Here is an 18,136-nt window from a genome sequence, read left to right as displayed (position 1 = left end):
CATCGATTTAAGAAGGATTAGTTGCGCATAAAAGACCAGAAACAGTAGGGCAACGGAGAAACCTACGGAGCACACGAGTATGCGTCCGGCCGCCATGACACTCCCTTTACTTAATAACCCGGAAACGTAAAAAAACTAACACACAAACGTAAGAATTATTAACCCGCAAACGTAAGAAAACTAATCCCCTAACGTAAGAATCTCTAACCCCCAAACGTCAGACAACTAATCCCCAAACGTAAGAATCCCTAACCCCAAAACGTATGAAAAGTAACCCCCAAACGTAAGAATCCCTAACCCCCAAGCGTAAAAAAACCAACCCCCAAACGTAAGAATCCCTAACCGCCAAACGTAAGAAAACTAACCCCCAAAGGTAAGAATCCCTAACCCCCAAACGTAAGAAAACTAACCATTAAAAGTAAGAATCCCTAACCCCCAAACGTAAAATAACTAACCCCAAAACGTAAGAATTATTAAACCCCAAACGTAAGAAAACTAACCCTTAAAAGTAAGAATCCCTAACCCCCAAACGTAAGAAAACTAACCCCCGAAAGTAAGAATCCCTAATCCCGAAACGTAAGAAAACTAACTTCCAAACGTAAGAAAAGTAACCCCCAAACGTAAGAATTACTAACCCTAAACGTAAGAAAAACTAACCTCAAACGTAAGAATCCCTAACCTTCAAAAGTAAAAAAACTAACTCCCAAACTTATGAATTACTAACCCCCAAACGATAGAAAATTAACCCCCAAACGAAAAAACTACTAACCCAGAAACGTAAGAAAAGTAACCCCCAAACGTAAGAATCCCTAACCCCCAAACGTATAAAAAAATAATTTCCGAACGTAAAAATTACTAACCCCCAAACGGAAGAAAACTAACCCTCAAATTTAAGAATCACTAACCCCCAAACGTAAGAAAACTAACCTTCAAACGTAAGAATCCCTAACCCCTCAACGTCAGAAAACTAACCCCCAAACGTAACAATTACTAACCCCCAAACGTAAGAACACTAACCGTTAAAAGTAAGAATCCCTAACCGCCAAACGTAAGAAAACTAACTATCATACGTAAGAATCATTAATCCTCAAACGTAAAAAAACTAACCCCTTAACGTAAGAATTACTAACCCCCAAACGTAAGAAAACTAACCACCAAACGTAAAGATCCCTAACCCCCAACCTTAAGAAAACTAACCCCCAAATGTAAAAATTACTAACCCCCAAAAGTAAGAAAACTAACCCCAAAACATAAGAATCCCTAACCCTCAAACTTGAAAAAACTAACCCCAAAACACAATAATCCCTAACCCAAAACGTCACAAAACTAACCCCCAATACGTAAAAATTACTGACCCCGAAACGTAAGGAAACTAACCACCATACATAAGAATCAATAACCCGCAAGGGTGAGAAAACTAACCCCCAAACGTAAGAACCTCTAACCCCCAAACGTAAAAAAATTAAACCCGACAGTAACAATCCCTGACCCCAAAACGTAAAAAAACTAACCCCCAAATGTAAGAATCACTAACCCCCAAACGTAAGAAAACTTACCTTCAATCGTAAGACTCCTTAAACCACAAACTTATAAAAACGAACCCCCAAACGTAAGAAAACTAAACCCTAAAGGTAAGAATCCCTAATACCCAAACGTAAAAAGTAACCCCCATACGTAAGAATTGCTAACCCCCAAACGTAAGAAAACTAACACCCAAACGTAAGAATTACTAACCCTAAACGTAAGAAAACTAACCCCCCAAACGTTAGAATCCTTAACCCCCAAACGTAAGAAAACTAACCCCCAAATTTAAGAATTACTAACCCCCGAACGTAAGAATTACTAACCCCCAAACGCAAGAATCCCTAACCCCCAAACGTAAGATAACTAACCCAAAAACGTAAGAATCCCTAATCCTCAAACGTTAGAAAATTAACCCCTAAACGTTAAAATCCTTAACACCCAAACGTAAGAAAACTAACCCCCAGATTTAAGAATTACTAACCTCCGAACGTAAGAAAACTAACCCCGAAACCTAAGAATCCTTAAACCACAAACTTAAAAAAACTAACCTCTAAACGTAAGAATCACTAACCCCCAAACGTATGAAAACTAACCCCCAAAAGTAAGAATCCCTAACCCCCAAACGTAAGAAAACTAACCATCATACGTAAGAATCATTAATCCTCAAACGTAAAAAACTAACCAACAAACGTCAGAATTAGTAACCCCAAACGTAAGAGAACTAGCCTCCAAGCGTAAGAATCCCTAACCCCCAAACGTAAGAAAACTAACCCCCAAACGTTAGAATTACTAACCCCCAAACGTTAGAATTACTAACCCCTAAACGCAAGAATCCCTAACCCCCAAACGTAAGATAAGTAACCCAAAAACGTAAGAATCCCTAATCCTCAAACGTTAGAAAACTAACCCCCAAACGTTAAAATCCTTAACACCCAAACGTAAGAAAACTAACCCCAAAATGTAAGAATAACTAACCCCCAAACGTAAGAAAACTAACCCCCAAATGTAAGAATCACTAACCCCAAAACGTAAGAAAACTTAACATTAAAGGCAAGACTCCCTAACCCCAGAACGTAAGAAAACTAACCCCCAAACGTAAGAATTACTAACCCCAAACGTAAGAAAACAAACCTCAAACGTAACAATCCCTAACCTTTAAACGTAAGAAAACTAACTCCAAAACTTAAGAATTACTAACCCCCAATCGATAGAAAATTAACCCCCAAACGAAAGATCTACTAACCCACAAATGTAAGAATGCCTAACCCCCAAACGTAAGAGAAGGAAACCCCAACATTAAAAATCCCTAACCCCCAACTTAAGAAAACTAACCCCCAAAGGTAAGAATCACTAACCTCCAAACGTAAGAAAACTAACTCCCAAACGTAAGAATTACTAACCCCTAAACGTAAGAATCCCAAACCCCAAACGCAACAAAACTAAACCCAAAACGTAAGCAGCTCTAACCCCCCAACGTAAGAAAGCTAATCATTAAACGTAAGAATACCTAGCCCCCAAACTTTAAAAAACTAACCCTCAAATATAAGAGTTACTAACCTCCAAACGTAGAAAACTAACCCCCAAACGTAAGAATCCCTAACCACCAAAGGTAAGAAAACTAACCCTAATCGTTAGAATCCTTAACCTACAAACGTAAAAAAAACTAACCCTTAAACGTAAACATTTCCTAACCCCCAAACGTAAGAATTACTAACCCATAAACATAAGAAAACTAACCCCAAAACGTAAGAATCCCTATGCCCTAAACGTAAGAAAACTAACCTCCCAACTGAAGAATCCCTTACCCTCCAACGTAAGAAAACTAACCCCCAAAAGTAACAATCCCTAATCACCAAACGTAAGAAAACTAACCTCCAAATGTAAGATTTACTAAACCTAGCAACGTAAAAAAATTAACCCCCAAACGTAAGAATTACTAACCGACAGATGTATTAAACTAACCCCCAAACTTAAGATCCCCTTACCACCAAAAGTAAGAATCTCTACCCCCGTATCAAGAAATGGTCCATTGTAGTGAGGCAAATTCGTCTTCACAAGTCCAAACAAAAGCCTTTTGTTGTTTATTGCGCTTAGGGAATTGTTCCGAGACTCGGCGAAGATGAATTTCAAATCGTCACAAAATTGTCGGCGTGTCAAATTAGCGACACTAGGGGAGAGGGGTTTGGAAAGTTGCGGAAGGTTTACTATTATTGTTATTGACCCAAAGCAAGAAACCTGGAAATGGTAAGTTATTTTATACGATTTTGGATCAGTTGATAATAGCGCGCAGCACAACGCCGCAAAATAGTGAAGCTTTTATCGGTGGTTTCACTTCAGGTCAAGAGTTGTGAATTTCAAAACTAACTTGTAACTCGTAAAAAAAAGGAAAGGAAAGAAAAGGCTTCGTTTATGAAAACTCGCGCTTTGGATTGGAAAATTCGCCCGATTAGACCGTTTGATTGAAAAGGATCAATGTGGTCGTTGTCATTTAGTCTTAAAACAAAAGCATCGGTTGCTAGCGCGGCTCTTAAAGAAGAGGTGTTAGTTTAAAACCATCACGCTCAGTCACTCGCGACGCGACGCTTTCGCCAAATATGCAAATTTCGAACTCGTGCAGTCATCGGCTGCTTTTGAATTTCCCTCGTGAATTTCGCTATTGTAATAACAGCGAGTTTGAATTTCCCTCCTGAATTAATAAGCCATTGTTTGGCGCTAAAGCTATTGTTTCAAAATCTCCTTTTATGGCCGTATTTGCGACGCTAAAAAAAAAGCATTGTCTTTGAATTTGATCAGCTTCTCTTGATACGCCAAACGCAAGAAAACTAAGCCCCCAGGCGTAAGAATCCTTAACCCTTAAAAGTAAGAAAACTAACACCCGCAGGTAAGGATCCCTAACTCTCAAACGTAAGAAAACTAACCCCCAAACGTACGAAACCTAACCCCTGAAAGTAAGAAGTACTAACCCCGGACGTAAGAAAGCTAACCCCTAAACCTAAAAATTACTTACCCAGAAACGTAAGAAAACTAACCCTAAAACGTAAGAATGCCTTAGCCCCAAACATAAGAAAACTAACCTACAAACGTAAAAAAATCTAACCCCAAAACGTAAGAATCGCTAACCCCCTAACGTAAAAAAACTAACCCCCAAACGTACGAAACTTAACCCCTGAAAGTAAGAACTACTAACCCCCGGACGTAAGAAAGCTACCACCCAAACATAAGAATTACTAACCCATAAACGTAAGAAAACTAACCCTGAAAAGTAAGAATGCCTAAGCCCCAAACGTAAGAAAACTAACTCACAAACGTAAAAACCCCTAACCCTTAAACGTAAGAATCTCTAACCCCCAAACGTAAGAAAACTAACCCCCAAACGTAAGATTTACTAACCCCCAAACGTAAGGAAACTAACCCCCAAACGTAAGATTTACTAACCCCCAAACGTAAGAAAACTAACCCCGAAATGTAGAAATCCCTAACCCCAAAATGTAGGAAAACTAATCCCCAATGGTAAAAATGCCTAACCCCCAAAGGTAAAAAATCAACCCCCAAACGTAAGAATTACTAACCCCCAAACGTAAGAATCCCTAACACTTTAACGTAGGAAAACTAACCACAAACAGTAAGAATCCGTAACCCCCAAACGTAAGAAAACTAACCCACCAACGTAAGAATCCCTAACCCCCAAATAAAAGAAAACTAAGCCCCAAAAGTAAGAATCCTTAACCCCCAAACGTAACAAAACTAACCCAAAAACGTAGGAATAACTACCCTCCAAACGTAAGAATTACTAAACCCCAAAACGAAGAAAACCAACCACCGAACGTAAGAATTACTAACTCCCAAACTTAACAAAACTAACCCTTAAACGTAAGAATCCGTAACTCCAAAACGTAAGAATTACTAACCCCCAAACGTAAGAATTACTAACTCTCAAAAAGAAGAAAACTAACCCGCAAACGTAACAATTACTAAATCCCAAACGTAACAAAACTAACCCCCAAACGTAGGAATCCGTAACCCCAAAACGTAAGAATTACTAACCCCCAAACGTAACATAACTAACCCCCAAACGTAAAAATCCTTAACCCCCAAACGTAAGTAAACTAACGCCCAAACATAAGAAAAGTAACCCCCAAACGAAAGAATTACTAACCCCGAAACGTAAACAAAATTAACCCCCAAACGTAAGAATCTCTAATCCTGAAACGTTAGAAAACTAACCACTAAACGTAAGAAAAGTAACCCCCAAACGAAAGAATTTCTAACCCCCAAACTTAAGAAAAGTAACCTTTAACCGTAAGAATCCCTTACCCACAAACGTAAGAAAGCTAACCCCAAAACGTCAGAATTACAAACGCCTAAACCTAAGAACACTAACCCCCAAACGTAAGAATTACTAATCCCCAAACGTAACAAAACTAACCCCCAAACGTAAGAATCTAAAACCCCCAAACGTAAGAAAACTAACCCTCAAACGTAAGAATTACTAACCCCCAAACGTAAGGATCCTAACCCCCAAACGTAAGAAAACTAACCTCTCGACTAAAGAATCCCTTACCTTCCAACGTAAGGAAACTAACCCCCAAAAGTAACAATCCCTAATCAACAAACGTAAGAAAACTAACCCCAAAACGTAAGATTTACTAAACATAGAAACGTAAAAAAAACTAACCCCCAAACGTAAGAATTACTAACCCACAGATGTATTAAACTGACCCCCAAACTTAAAATCCCCTTACCCTCAAACGTAAGAATCCTTAATCCCTAAACGTAAGAAAACTAACCCGCAAACGTAAGAATTACTAAACCCTAAACGTAAGAAAATTAACCCCCACACGTAAGAAATACAAACCGCCAAAAGTAAGACTCTCTAACCCCCAAACTTAAAAAAAGTGACCCAAAACCGTAAGAATACCTAACACCCAAACGTAAGAAAACAAACCCAAAAACGTAAGAATTACTAATCCCTAAACGTAAGAATTACTAACCCCAAACGTAAGTAAACTAACACCCAGACGTAGGAATCCCTAACCCTCAAACGTAAGGAAACTAATTCCCAAAAGTAAGAATCCCTAACCCCCAAACGTAAGAAAACTAACCCCCAAACTTAAGAATCCCTAACCCTCAAACGTAAGAAAACTAACCCCCAAACGTAAGAATTGCTAAACCCCAAACGTAAAAATCCTTAACCCCCAAACGTAAGAGCTAACCCCCAACCATAAGAATCCCTATACCTCAAGCGTAAAAAAACAAGCCCCGAAACTTAGGAATTACTAACCCCCAAAAAGAAGAAATCCAACCCCCGAACGTAAGAATTAATAACCCCCAAACGTAACAAAACTAAACCCCAAACGTGAGAATCCGTAACCCCAAAACGTAAGAAAACTAATATCCGCAGGTAAGAATCCCTAACCCCCAAACGTAAGAAAACTAACTTCCAAACGTTAGAATTACTAACCCCCAAACGTTAAAAAACTAACCCTTAAAAGTAAGTATCCCTAACCCTCAAACGTAAGAATCCCTAATCCCCAAACGTAAGAAAACTAACCCGCAAACGTAAGAATTACAAAACCCTAAACGTAAGAAAATTAACCCCCAAACGTAAGAAATACACACCCCTAAAGGTAAGAATTCCTAACCCCCAAACGTAACAAAACTAACCCCCAAATGTGAAAATCCTTAACCCTCAAACGTTAGTAAACTAACCCCCAAACATAAGAAAACTAACCCCCGAACAAAAGAATTACTAACCCCCAAACGTAAGAATTACTAATCCACAGATGTATTAAACTAACCCCCAAACTTAAGATCCCCTTACCCCCAAAAGTAAGAATCTCACCCCCAAACGTCAGAAAACTAAACCCCAAGCGTAAAAATCCCTAATCCCTAAACGTAAGAAAACTAACACCCGGAGGTAAGAATACCTAACTCCCAAACGTAAGAAAACTAACGCCCAAACATAAGAATCACTAACCCCCAAACGTACGAAACCTAACCCCTTAAAGTAAGTACCGCAAACGAAAGAATTACTAACCCTCAAACGTAACAAAATTAACCCCCAAACGTTAGAATCTCTAATCCTGAAACGTTAGAAAACTAACCACTAAACGTAAGAAAAGAAACCCCCAAACGAAAGAATTTCAAACCCCCAAACGTCAGAATCCCTAACCAGCAAACTTAAGAAAAAAAACCTTTTACCGTAAGAATCCCTTACCCACAAACATCAGAAAGCTAACCCCAAACCGTCAGAACTACTAACGCCTAAACGTAAGAACACTAACCCCCAAACGTAAGAATTACTAATCACCAAACGTAACAAAACTAACCCCCAAACGTAACAATCTCAAACCCCCAAACGTAAGAAAACTAACCCCCAAAAGTAAGCATCCCTAACCCACAAACGTAAGAAAACTAACCCTCAAACGTAAGAATTACTAACCCCCAAACGTAAGAATCCTAACCCCCAAACGTAAGAAAACTAACGCCAAACAGTAAGAATCCTTAACCCCCAAAAGTAAGAAAACTAACCTCCCAACTGAAGAATCCCTTACCCTCCAACGTAAGAAAACTAACCCCCAAAAGTAACAATCCCTAATCACCAAACGTAAGAAAACTAACCCCCAAACGTAAGATTTACTAAACCTAGAAACGTAAAAAAAACTAACCCCCAAACGTAAGAATTACTAACCCACAGATGTATTAAACTAATCCCAAACCTTAAGATCCCCTTACCCCCAAATGTAAGAATCTTTACCCCCAAACGCAAGAAAACTAACCCCCATTGTAAGAATCCTTAACCCTTAAACGTAAGAAAACTAACACCCGCAGGTAAGGATCCCTAACTCCCAAACGTAAGAAAACTAACCCCCAAACGTACTAAACCTAACCCCTGAAAATAAGAAGTACTAACCCCCGGAAGTAAGAAAGCTAACCCCTAAACCTAAAAATTACTAACCCATAAACGTAAGAAAACTAACCCTCAAACGTAAGAATGCCTTAGCCCCAAACGTAAGAAAACTAACCTACAAACGTAAAAACATCTAGCCCCCAAACGTAAGAATCCCTAACCCCCAAACGTAAAAAAACTAACCCCCAAACGTACGAAACTTAACCCCTGAAAGTAAGAACTACTAACTCCCGGACGTAAGAAAGCTAACCCCCAAACATAAGAATTACTAACCCATAAACGTAAGAAAACTAACCCTCAAAAGTAGGAATGCCTAAGCCCCAAACGTAAGAAAACTAACTCACAAACGTAAAAACCCCTAACCCCCAAACGTAAGGATCCATAACCCCAAAACGTAAGAAAACTAACCCCCAAACGTAAGATTTACTAACCCCCAAACGTAAGGAAACTAACCCCCAAACGTAAGATTTACTAACCCCCAAACGTAAGAATCCTTAACACTTTAACGTAGGAAAACTAACCACAAACCGTAAGAATCCGTAACCCCCAAACGTAAGAAAACTAACCCACCAACGTAAGAATCCCTAACCCCCCAATAAAAGAAAACTAAGCCCCAAAAGTAAGAATCCTTAACCCCCGAACGTAACAAAACTAACCCAAAAACGTAGGAATAACTAGCCCCCAAACGTAAGAATTACTAAATCTCAAAACGAAGAAAACCAACCACCGAACGTAAGAATTACTAACTCCCAAACGTAACAAAACTAACCCTTAAACTTAAGAATCCGAAAACCCAAAACGTAAGAATTACTAACCCCCAAACGAAAGAATTACTAACTCCCAAAAAGAAGAAAACTAACCCCCTAACGTAACAATTACTAAATCCCAAACGTAACAAAACTAACCCCAAACGTAAGAATCCGTAACCCCAAAACGTTAGATTAATTAATCCCTAAATGTAAGAATTACTAACCCCCAAACGTAACAAAACTAACTCCCAAACGTAAAAATCCTTAACCCCCAAACGTAAGTAAACTAACGCCCAAACATAGGAAAAGTAACCCCCAAACGAAAGAATTACTAACCCCGAAACGTAAACAAAATTAACCCCCAAACGTAAGAATCTCTAATCCTGAAACGTTAGAAAACTAACCACTAAACGTAAGAGAAGTAGCCCCCAAACGAAAGAATTTCTAACCCCCAAACTTAAGAAAAGTAACCTTTAACCGTAAGAATCCCTTACCCACAAACGTAAGAAAGCTAACCCCAAAACGTCAGAATTACTAACGCCTAAACCTAAGAACACTAACCCCCAAACGTAAGAATTACTGATCCCCAAACGTAACAAAACTAACCCCCAAACGTAAGAAAACTAACCCCCAAAAAGAAACATTCCTAACCCACAAACGTAAGAAAACGTACCCTCAAACGTAAGAATCCTTAACCCCCAAAAGTAAGAAAACTAACCTCCCAACTGAAAAATCCCTTACCCTCCAACGTAAAAAAAATAACCCCAAAAAGTAACAATCCCTAATCACCAAACGTAAGAAAACTAACCCCCAAACGTAAGATTTACTAAACATAGAAACGTAAAAAAAACTAACCCCAAAACGTAAGAATTACTATCCCACAGATGTATTAAACTAACCCCCAAACTTAAGATCCCCTTACCACCAAAAGTAATAATCTCTACCCCCAAACGTAAGAAAACTAACCCCCAATCGTAAGAATCCCTAACCCCTAAACGTAAGAAAACTAATACCCGCAGGTAAGAATCCCTAACAATCAAACGTAAGAAAACTATCGCCCAAAAGTAAGAATCACTAACCCCCAAACGCACGAAACGTAACCCCTTAAAGTAAGAAGTACTAACCCCCGAACGAAAGAATTACTAACCCCCAAACGTAACAAAATTAACCCCCAAACGTTAGAATCTCTAATCCTGAAACGTTAGAAAACTAACCACTAAACGTAAGAAAAGTAACCCCCAAACGAAAGAATTTCTAACCCCCAAACTTAAGAAAAGTAACCTTTAACCGTAAGAATCCCTTACCCACAAACGTAAGAAAGCTAACCCCAAAACGTTAGAATTACTAACGCCTAAACCGAAGAACACTAACCCCCAAACGTAAGAATTACTAATCCCCAAACGTAACAAAACTAACCCCCAAACGTAAGAATCTCAAAACCCCTTAACGTAAAAAAACTAACCCCCAAAAGTAAGCATCCCTAACCCACAAACGTAAGGAAACTAACCCTCAAACGTAAGAATTACTAACCCCCAAACGTAAGAATCCTAACCCCCAAACGTAAGAAAACTAACGCCAAACCGTAAGAATCCTTAACCCCCAACAGTAAGAAAACTAACCTCCCAACTGAAGAATCCCTTACCCTCCAACGTAAGAAAACTAACCCCAAAAAGTAACAATCCCTAATCACCAAACGTAAGAAAACTAACCCCCAAACGTAAGATTTACTAAACCTAGAAACGTAAAAAAAACTAACCCCCAAACGTAAGAATTTCTAACCCACAGATGTATTAAACTAACCCCCAAACTTAAGATCCCCTTACCCCCAAAAGTAAGAATCTCTACCCCCAAACGTAAGAAAACTAACCCCCAATCGTAAGAATCCCTAACCCCTAAACGTAAGAAAACTAACACCCGCAGCTAAGAATCCCTAACTCCCAAACGTAAGAAAACTAACCCCCAAACGTTAGAATTACTAACCCCAAAACGTTAAAAAACTAACCCTTAAAAGTAAGTATCCCTAACCCTCAAACGTAAGAATCCCTAATTCCGAAACGTAAGAAAACTAACCCGCAAACGTAAGAATTAATAAACCCTAGACGTAAGAAAATTAACCCCCAAACGTAAAAAATACAAACCCCCAAAGGTAAGAATTACTAACCCCGAAACGTAACAAAACTAACCCCCAAATGTAAAAATCCTTAACCCCCAAACGTAAGAAAACTAAACCCCGAACAAAAGAATTACTAACCCCCAAACGTAAGAATTACTAACCCACAGATGTATTAAACTAACCCCCAAACTTAAGATCCCCTTACCCCCAAAGTAAGAATCTCTACCCTCAAACGTCAGAAAACTAACCCCCAAGTGTAAGAATCCTTAACCCCTAAACGTAAGAAAACTAACACCCGCAGGTAAGAATCCCTAACTCCCAAACGTTAGAAAACTAACCCCCAAACGTAAGAATCACTAACCCCCAAACGTACAAAACCTAACCATTTAAAGTAAGAAGTACTAACCCCCGGACGTAAGAAAGCTAACCCCCAAACTTAAGAATTACTAACCCATTAACGTAAGAAAACTAACCCTCAAACGGAAGAATGCCTAAGCCCCAAACGTAAAAATAACTAACCTCCAAACGTAAAAACCCCTAACCCCCAAACGTAAGTATCCCTAACCAACAAACGTAAGAAAACTAACCCCCAAACGTAAGATTTACTAACCCCCAAACGTAAGAAAAATAACTCCCAAACGTAAGAATTACTAACCCCCAAACGTAAGATAACTAACCCTTAAATGTAGAAATCCCTAACCCCCAAATGTAAGAAAACTAACCCCCAAAGGTAAGATTACCTAACCCCAAACGTAAGAAAACTAACCCCCAAAAGTAAGAATCCCTAACCCCCAAACGTAAGAAAACTAACCCCCAAAACGTAAGAATCCCTAACCGTCAAGCATAAGAAGACTAGCCCCAAAACGTAGGAATTACTAACCCCCAAAACGTAAAAATTACTAAATCCGGAAAAAAGAGAAAACTAACCCCCGAAGGTAAGAATTACTAACTCCCAAAACTTAACAAAACTAACCCCTAAACGTAAGAATCCGTAACCCCAAAACGTAAGAATTACTAACCCCCAAACGTAAGAATCCTAAACCCCAAACGTAAGAATTACTAACTCCCAAAAAGAAGAAAACTAACCCCCGAACGTAAGAATTACTAAATCCCAAACGTAACAACACTAACCCCCAAACGTAAGAATCCGTAACCCCAAAACGTAAGAATTACTAACCCCCAAACGTAAAAAAACTAACCCACGAAAATAAGAATCCCTAATCACCAAACGTAAGAATCACTAACCCCCAAACGTAAGAATTACTAACCCGCAAAGGTAAAAAAACTAATCCCCAAACGTAAAAATCCCTAACCCGCAAACGTAAGAAAACAAACCCCCAAAAATAAAAATCCATAACCAACAAACGTAAGAAAACTAACCTTTAAACGTAAGAATGACTATTCCCCAAACGTAAGAAAACTAAGCCCAAACCGTAAAAAACCTAACCCCCAATCGAAAGAATCCTTAGCCCCCAAAGGTAAAAAACCTAACCCTTAAACGTAAGAATTACTAACCCCAAACTTAAGAAAACTAACCCCTTGACCTAAAAATCCCTAGTCCCGAAACGAAAGAAAATTAACCCACAAACGTAGAAATCTCTAACCCCATAACGTAAGAAAAGTAACCCCCTAACGTAAGAATCGCTAACCTTCAAACGTGAAAATGCTAATTCGCAAACGTAAGAATTACTAATCCCCAAACGGAAGAAAACTAACCACTAAAGGTAAGAATTACTAACCCCCAAACGTAGAAAACCTACTCCCCAAGTGTAGGAATCCCTAACCTCGAAACGTAAGAAAACTAACCCCCAAATTTAAGAATCACTAACCATCAAACGGAAGAAAACTAATCCCCAAACGTAAGAATTACTAACCCCCAAACGTAACAAAACTAACCCTCAAACGTAAAAAACCGTAACTCCAAAACGTAAGAATTACTTACCCCCAAACGTAAGAAAACTAACCTCCAAACCTAAAAATCCTTAAACCGCAAACTTGAGAAAACAAACCCCCTAAACGTAAGAATCACTAACCCACAAACGTAAAAAAACTAACCCCCAAACGTAAGAATTACTTACCCCTAAACGTAAGAATCCCTAACCACAAAACGGAAAAAAACTAACCCCCAACAGTAAGAATCCCTAACCCCCAAACGTAAGAAAAGTAAACCCCAAACGTAAAAACCCCTAATCCTCAAACGTAAAAAAACTAACCACCAAAGGTCAGAATTACTAACCTTGAACGTAAGAAAACTAATTTCCAAGCGTAAGAATCTCTAACATCCGAACGTAAGAAAACTAACCCCCAAACGTAAGAATTACTACCCCCCAAACGTAAGAATCCCTTACCACCAAACGTAAGAATCATCAATCCTCAAACGTAAGAAAATTAACCCCCAAACGTTAGAATCCTTAACCCCAAAACGTAAGAAAACTAACCCCCAAATGTAAGAATCACTAATTCCGAAACGTAAGAAAACTAACCCTCAAACGAAACAATCCCTAAACCACAAATTTATAAAAACTAACCCCCAAACGTAAGAAAACTAAACCCTAAAAGTAAGAATCCCTAATAACCAAACGTAAGAATTACTAACCCCCAAACATAAGAAAACTAACCCCTTAACCAAAGAATCCCTAACCCCCAAACGAAAGAAAATTAACCCACAAACGTAAGAATCCCTAACCCCAAAACGTAAGAAAAGTAACCCCCAAACGTAAGAATCCCTAACCCCCAAACGTGAAAAAAGTAATTCCCAAAAGTAAGAATTACTAACCCCCAAACGGAAGAATACTAACCCCTAAACGTAAGAATTACTAACCCCCAAACGTAGATAAACTAGTCCCCAATTGTAGGAATCCCTAACCTCCAAACGTAAGAAAACTAACCCCCAAATTGAAGAATCACTAACCCCCAAACGGGAGAAAACTAACCCCCAAACGTAAGAATTACTAACCCCCAAACGTAAGAAGACTAACCCCCAAACGTAAGAATTACTAACCCCCAAACGTCAGAAACTCTAACCCCCAAACGTAAGAAAACTAACCCTCAACCGTAAGAATCCCTAACCCCCAAACGTAAGAGAGCTAACCCCAAAACGTCAAAATTACCAACCCCCAAATGTAAGAAAACTAACCCCCAGACGTAAGAATCCCTAGCCCCCAAACGTAAGAAAACGTACCCTTAAACGTAAGAATACTTAACCCCCAAACTTTAAAAAACTAACCCCAAAACATACCGGAATTACTAACCCCCGAATGTAAGAAAACTAACCCCCAAACGTAAGAATCCCTATCCCCCAAACTTAAAATAACTAACCCCCAAACGTAAGATACCCTAACCCCCAAACATAAAAAAACTAAGCCTTAAACGTGAAAATTTCTAACCCCCAAACGTTAAAAAACTAATCCCCAAACGTAGGAATTACTAAATCCCAAACGTAGAAAAACTATTCCCCAAGCGTAAGAATCCCTAACCCCTAAACGTGAGAAACCTAACATCCAAATTTCAGAATCACTAACCCACAAACGTAAGAAAACTATCCCCCAAACGTAAGAATTACTTACCCCCAAACGTAAGAATCCCTAACCACCAAACGTAAGAAAACTAACCCCAACAGTAAGAATCCTTAACCCCCAAACGTAAGAAAAGTAACCCCTAAACGTAAAAATCCGTAATCCTGAAACGTAAATAAAACTAACCCCCAAACGTCAGAATTACTAACCTTAAACGTAAGAAAACTAATTCTTAAACCTAACAATCCCTAACCCCCAAACGTAAGAAAACTAACCAACAAACGTAAGAATTACTACACACAAACGTAAGAATCCCTAAGCCCCAAACGTAAAAAAAGTAACCCCCAAACCTAAGAATCCCTAATCCGCAAACGTAAGAAAACTAACCACCAAACGTTAGAATCCTTAACCCCAAAAAGTAAGAAAACTAACCCCCAAATGTAAGAATCACTAACCGGCCCCCAAACGTAAGAAAACTAACCCTCAAACGTAAGAATCCTAAAAACACAAACTTATAAAAACTAACCCCCAAACGTAAAAAAACTAAACCCTAAAGGTAAGAGTCCCTAATAACCAAACTTAAGAAAACTAACCCCCATATGTAAGAATTACTAACCCCCAAGGGTAAGAAAACTAACCCATTAACCTAAGAATCCCTAACCCCCAAACGTAAGAAAATTAACCCCGAAACGTAAGAATCCCTAACCCCAAAACGTAAGAAAAGTAACCCCCAAACGTAAGAATCCCTAACCCCCAAACGTGAAAAAAGTAATTCCCAAACGTAAGAATTACTAACCCCTAAACGGAAAAAGACTAACCCCTAAACGTAGGAATTACTAACCCCCAAACGTAGAAAAACTACTCCGAAAGTGTAGGAATCCCCAAGCCCCAAACGTAAGAAAACTAACGTCCAAACGTAGACACCCCTAACCCCCAAACGTAAGAAAACTAACCGCAAACGTAAGAATTTCTAACCCCCAAACGTAAGAAAACTAACCCCCAAACGTAGAAACCCTTAACCAGCAAATGTGAGAAAACTAACCCCTAAATGTAAGAATCCCTAACAACCAAGGGTAAGAAAAGTACCCCCCAAAATAAGAATCCCTAACCCCCAAAAGTAAGAAGACTAACCCCCAAAAGTAAGAATCCCTATCCCCCAAACTTAAAATAACTAATCCCCAAACGTAAGATACCCTAACCCCCAAACGTAAAAAAACTAAGCCTTAAACGTAAAAATCTCTAACCCCCAAACGTTAAAAAACTAATCCCCAAACGTAGGAATTACTAAACCCCTAACGTAAAAAAACTACTCCCCAAGCGTAAGAATCCCTAACCCCTAAACGTAAGAAACCATACATCCAAATTTCAGAATCACTAACCCACAAACGTAAGAAAACTATCCCCCAAACGTAAGAATTACTTACCCCCAAACGTAAGAATCCCTAACCACCAAACGTAAGAAAACTAACCCCAACAGTAAGAATCCTTAACCCCCAAACGTAAGAAAAGTAAACCCCAAACGTAAAAATTCGTAATCCTCAAACGTAAATAAAACTAACCCCCAAACGTCAGAATTACTAACCTTAAACGTAAGAAATCTAATTCTTAAGCGTAAGAATCCCTAACCCCCAAACGTAAGAAAACTAACCCCCAAACGTAAGAATTACTACCCCACAAACGTAAGAATCCCTAACCCCCAAACGTAAGAAAAGTAACCTACAAACCTAAGAATCCCTAATTCTCAAACGTAAGAAAACTAACCACCAAACGTTAGAATCCTTAACCCCAAAACCTAAGAAAACTAACCCCCAAATGTAAGAATCACTAACCGGCCCCCAAACGTAAAAAAACTAACCCCCAAACGAAAGAATCCCTAATCACCAAACGTAAGAAAACTAACCCCAATCGTAAGAATCCCTAACCCCCAAACGTAAGAAAGCTAACCCCCGAATTTAAGAATCACTAACCCCCAAACGTAAGAAAACTAACCCCCAAACGTAAGAATTACTAACCCCAAAACGTAAGAAAACTGACCCTAAAGATAAGAATCCCTAATAACAAAACGTAAGTAAACTAACTCCCAAACGTAAGAATTATTAACCCCCAAACGTAAGAAAACTAACTTCCAAACGTAAGAATTACTGAGCCCCAAACATAAGAAAACTAACCCCCGAACGTAAGAATTTCTAACCCCCAAACGTAAGCAAGCTAACCCCAAAACGTCAGAATTAGTAGCCCCCAAACGTAAGAAAACTAACCTTCAAACGTAAACAAACTAACCCCCAAACGTAAGAATCCAGCTAACCCCCAGACGTCAGAAAACTAACCCCCTAAATGTAAGAATCGATAACCCACATACGTAAGAAAAGAACCCCAAAACTTAAGAATTACTAACCCCCAAACGGAAGAATCCTTAACCCCCAAACGTAAGAAAACTAACCCCAAACCGTAAGAATCCTTAACTCTCCAACGTAAGAAAACTAACCCCCAAAAGTAAAAATCCCTAACCACCAAACGTAAGAAAACTAACCCCCGAACGTAATATTTACTAACCTTTAAAAACAAAAAAAAACTAACCCAAAAAGGTAAGAGTTACTAACCCACAAACGTGAGAAAACTAGCCCCCAAACTTAAGATTCAGTAACCCACAAAAGTAACAATCCTTACCCCCAAACGTAAAAAAACTAACCCCCAAACGTAAGAATCCCTTACCGTCAAACGTATGAAAACTAAACCCAGAAAGTAAGAGTCCCTAACCCCCAAACGTAAGAAAACTAACCCCCAAACGAAAGAATTACTAACCCCCAAACGTAAGAAAACTAACCCCTAGACGTAAGAATTATTAACCCATTAATGAAGAAAACTAACCCGCAAACGTAAGAATCCCCAAGCCCCAAACGTAAGAAAACTAACGTCCAAACGTAAACACCCCTAACCCCCAAACGAAAGAAAACTAACCCCCAGACGTTAGAATTAGTAACCCCCAAACGTACGAAAACTAACCCCAAACGTAAGAATTTCTAACCCCCAAACGTAAGAAAACTAACCCCCAAACGTAGAAACCCTTAACCAGCAAATGTGAGAAAACTAACCCCTAAATGTAAGAATCCCTAACAACCAAGCGTAAGAAAACTACCCCCCCAAAATAAGATTCCCTAACCCCCAAAACTAAGAAGACTAACCCCCAAAAGTAAGAATCCCTAACCTTCAAAGGTAAGAAAACTAAACCCCAAACGTAAGAATCCTTAACCCCCAAACGTTAGAAAACTAACCCTTAAACCTAAGAATCCCTAACCCCCAAACTTTAAAAAACTAACCCCCAAAC

The sequence above is a fragment of the Pavona decussata genome, unplaced genomic scaffold, assembly GCF_977016875.1.
Source record: "Pavona decussata unplaced genomic scaffold, jaPavDecu1.1 SCAFFOLD_286, whole genome shotgun sequence".
NCBI classification, from domain to species: domain Eukaryota; kingdom Metazoa; phylum Cnidaria; class Anthozoa; order Scleractinia; family Agariciidae; genus Pavona; species Pavona decussata.
This window is presented reverse-complemented; position numbering follows the sequence as displayed.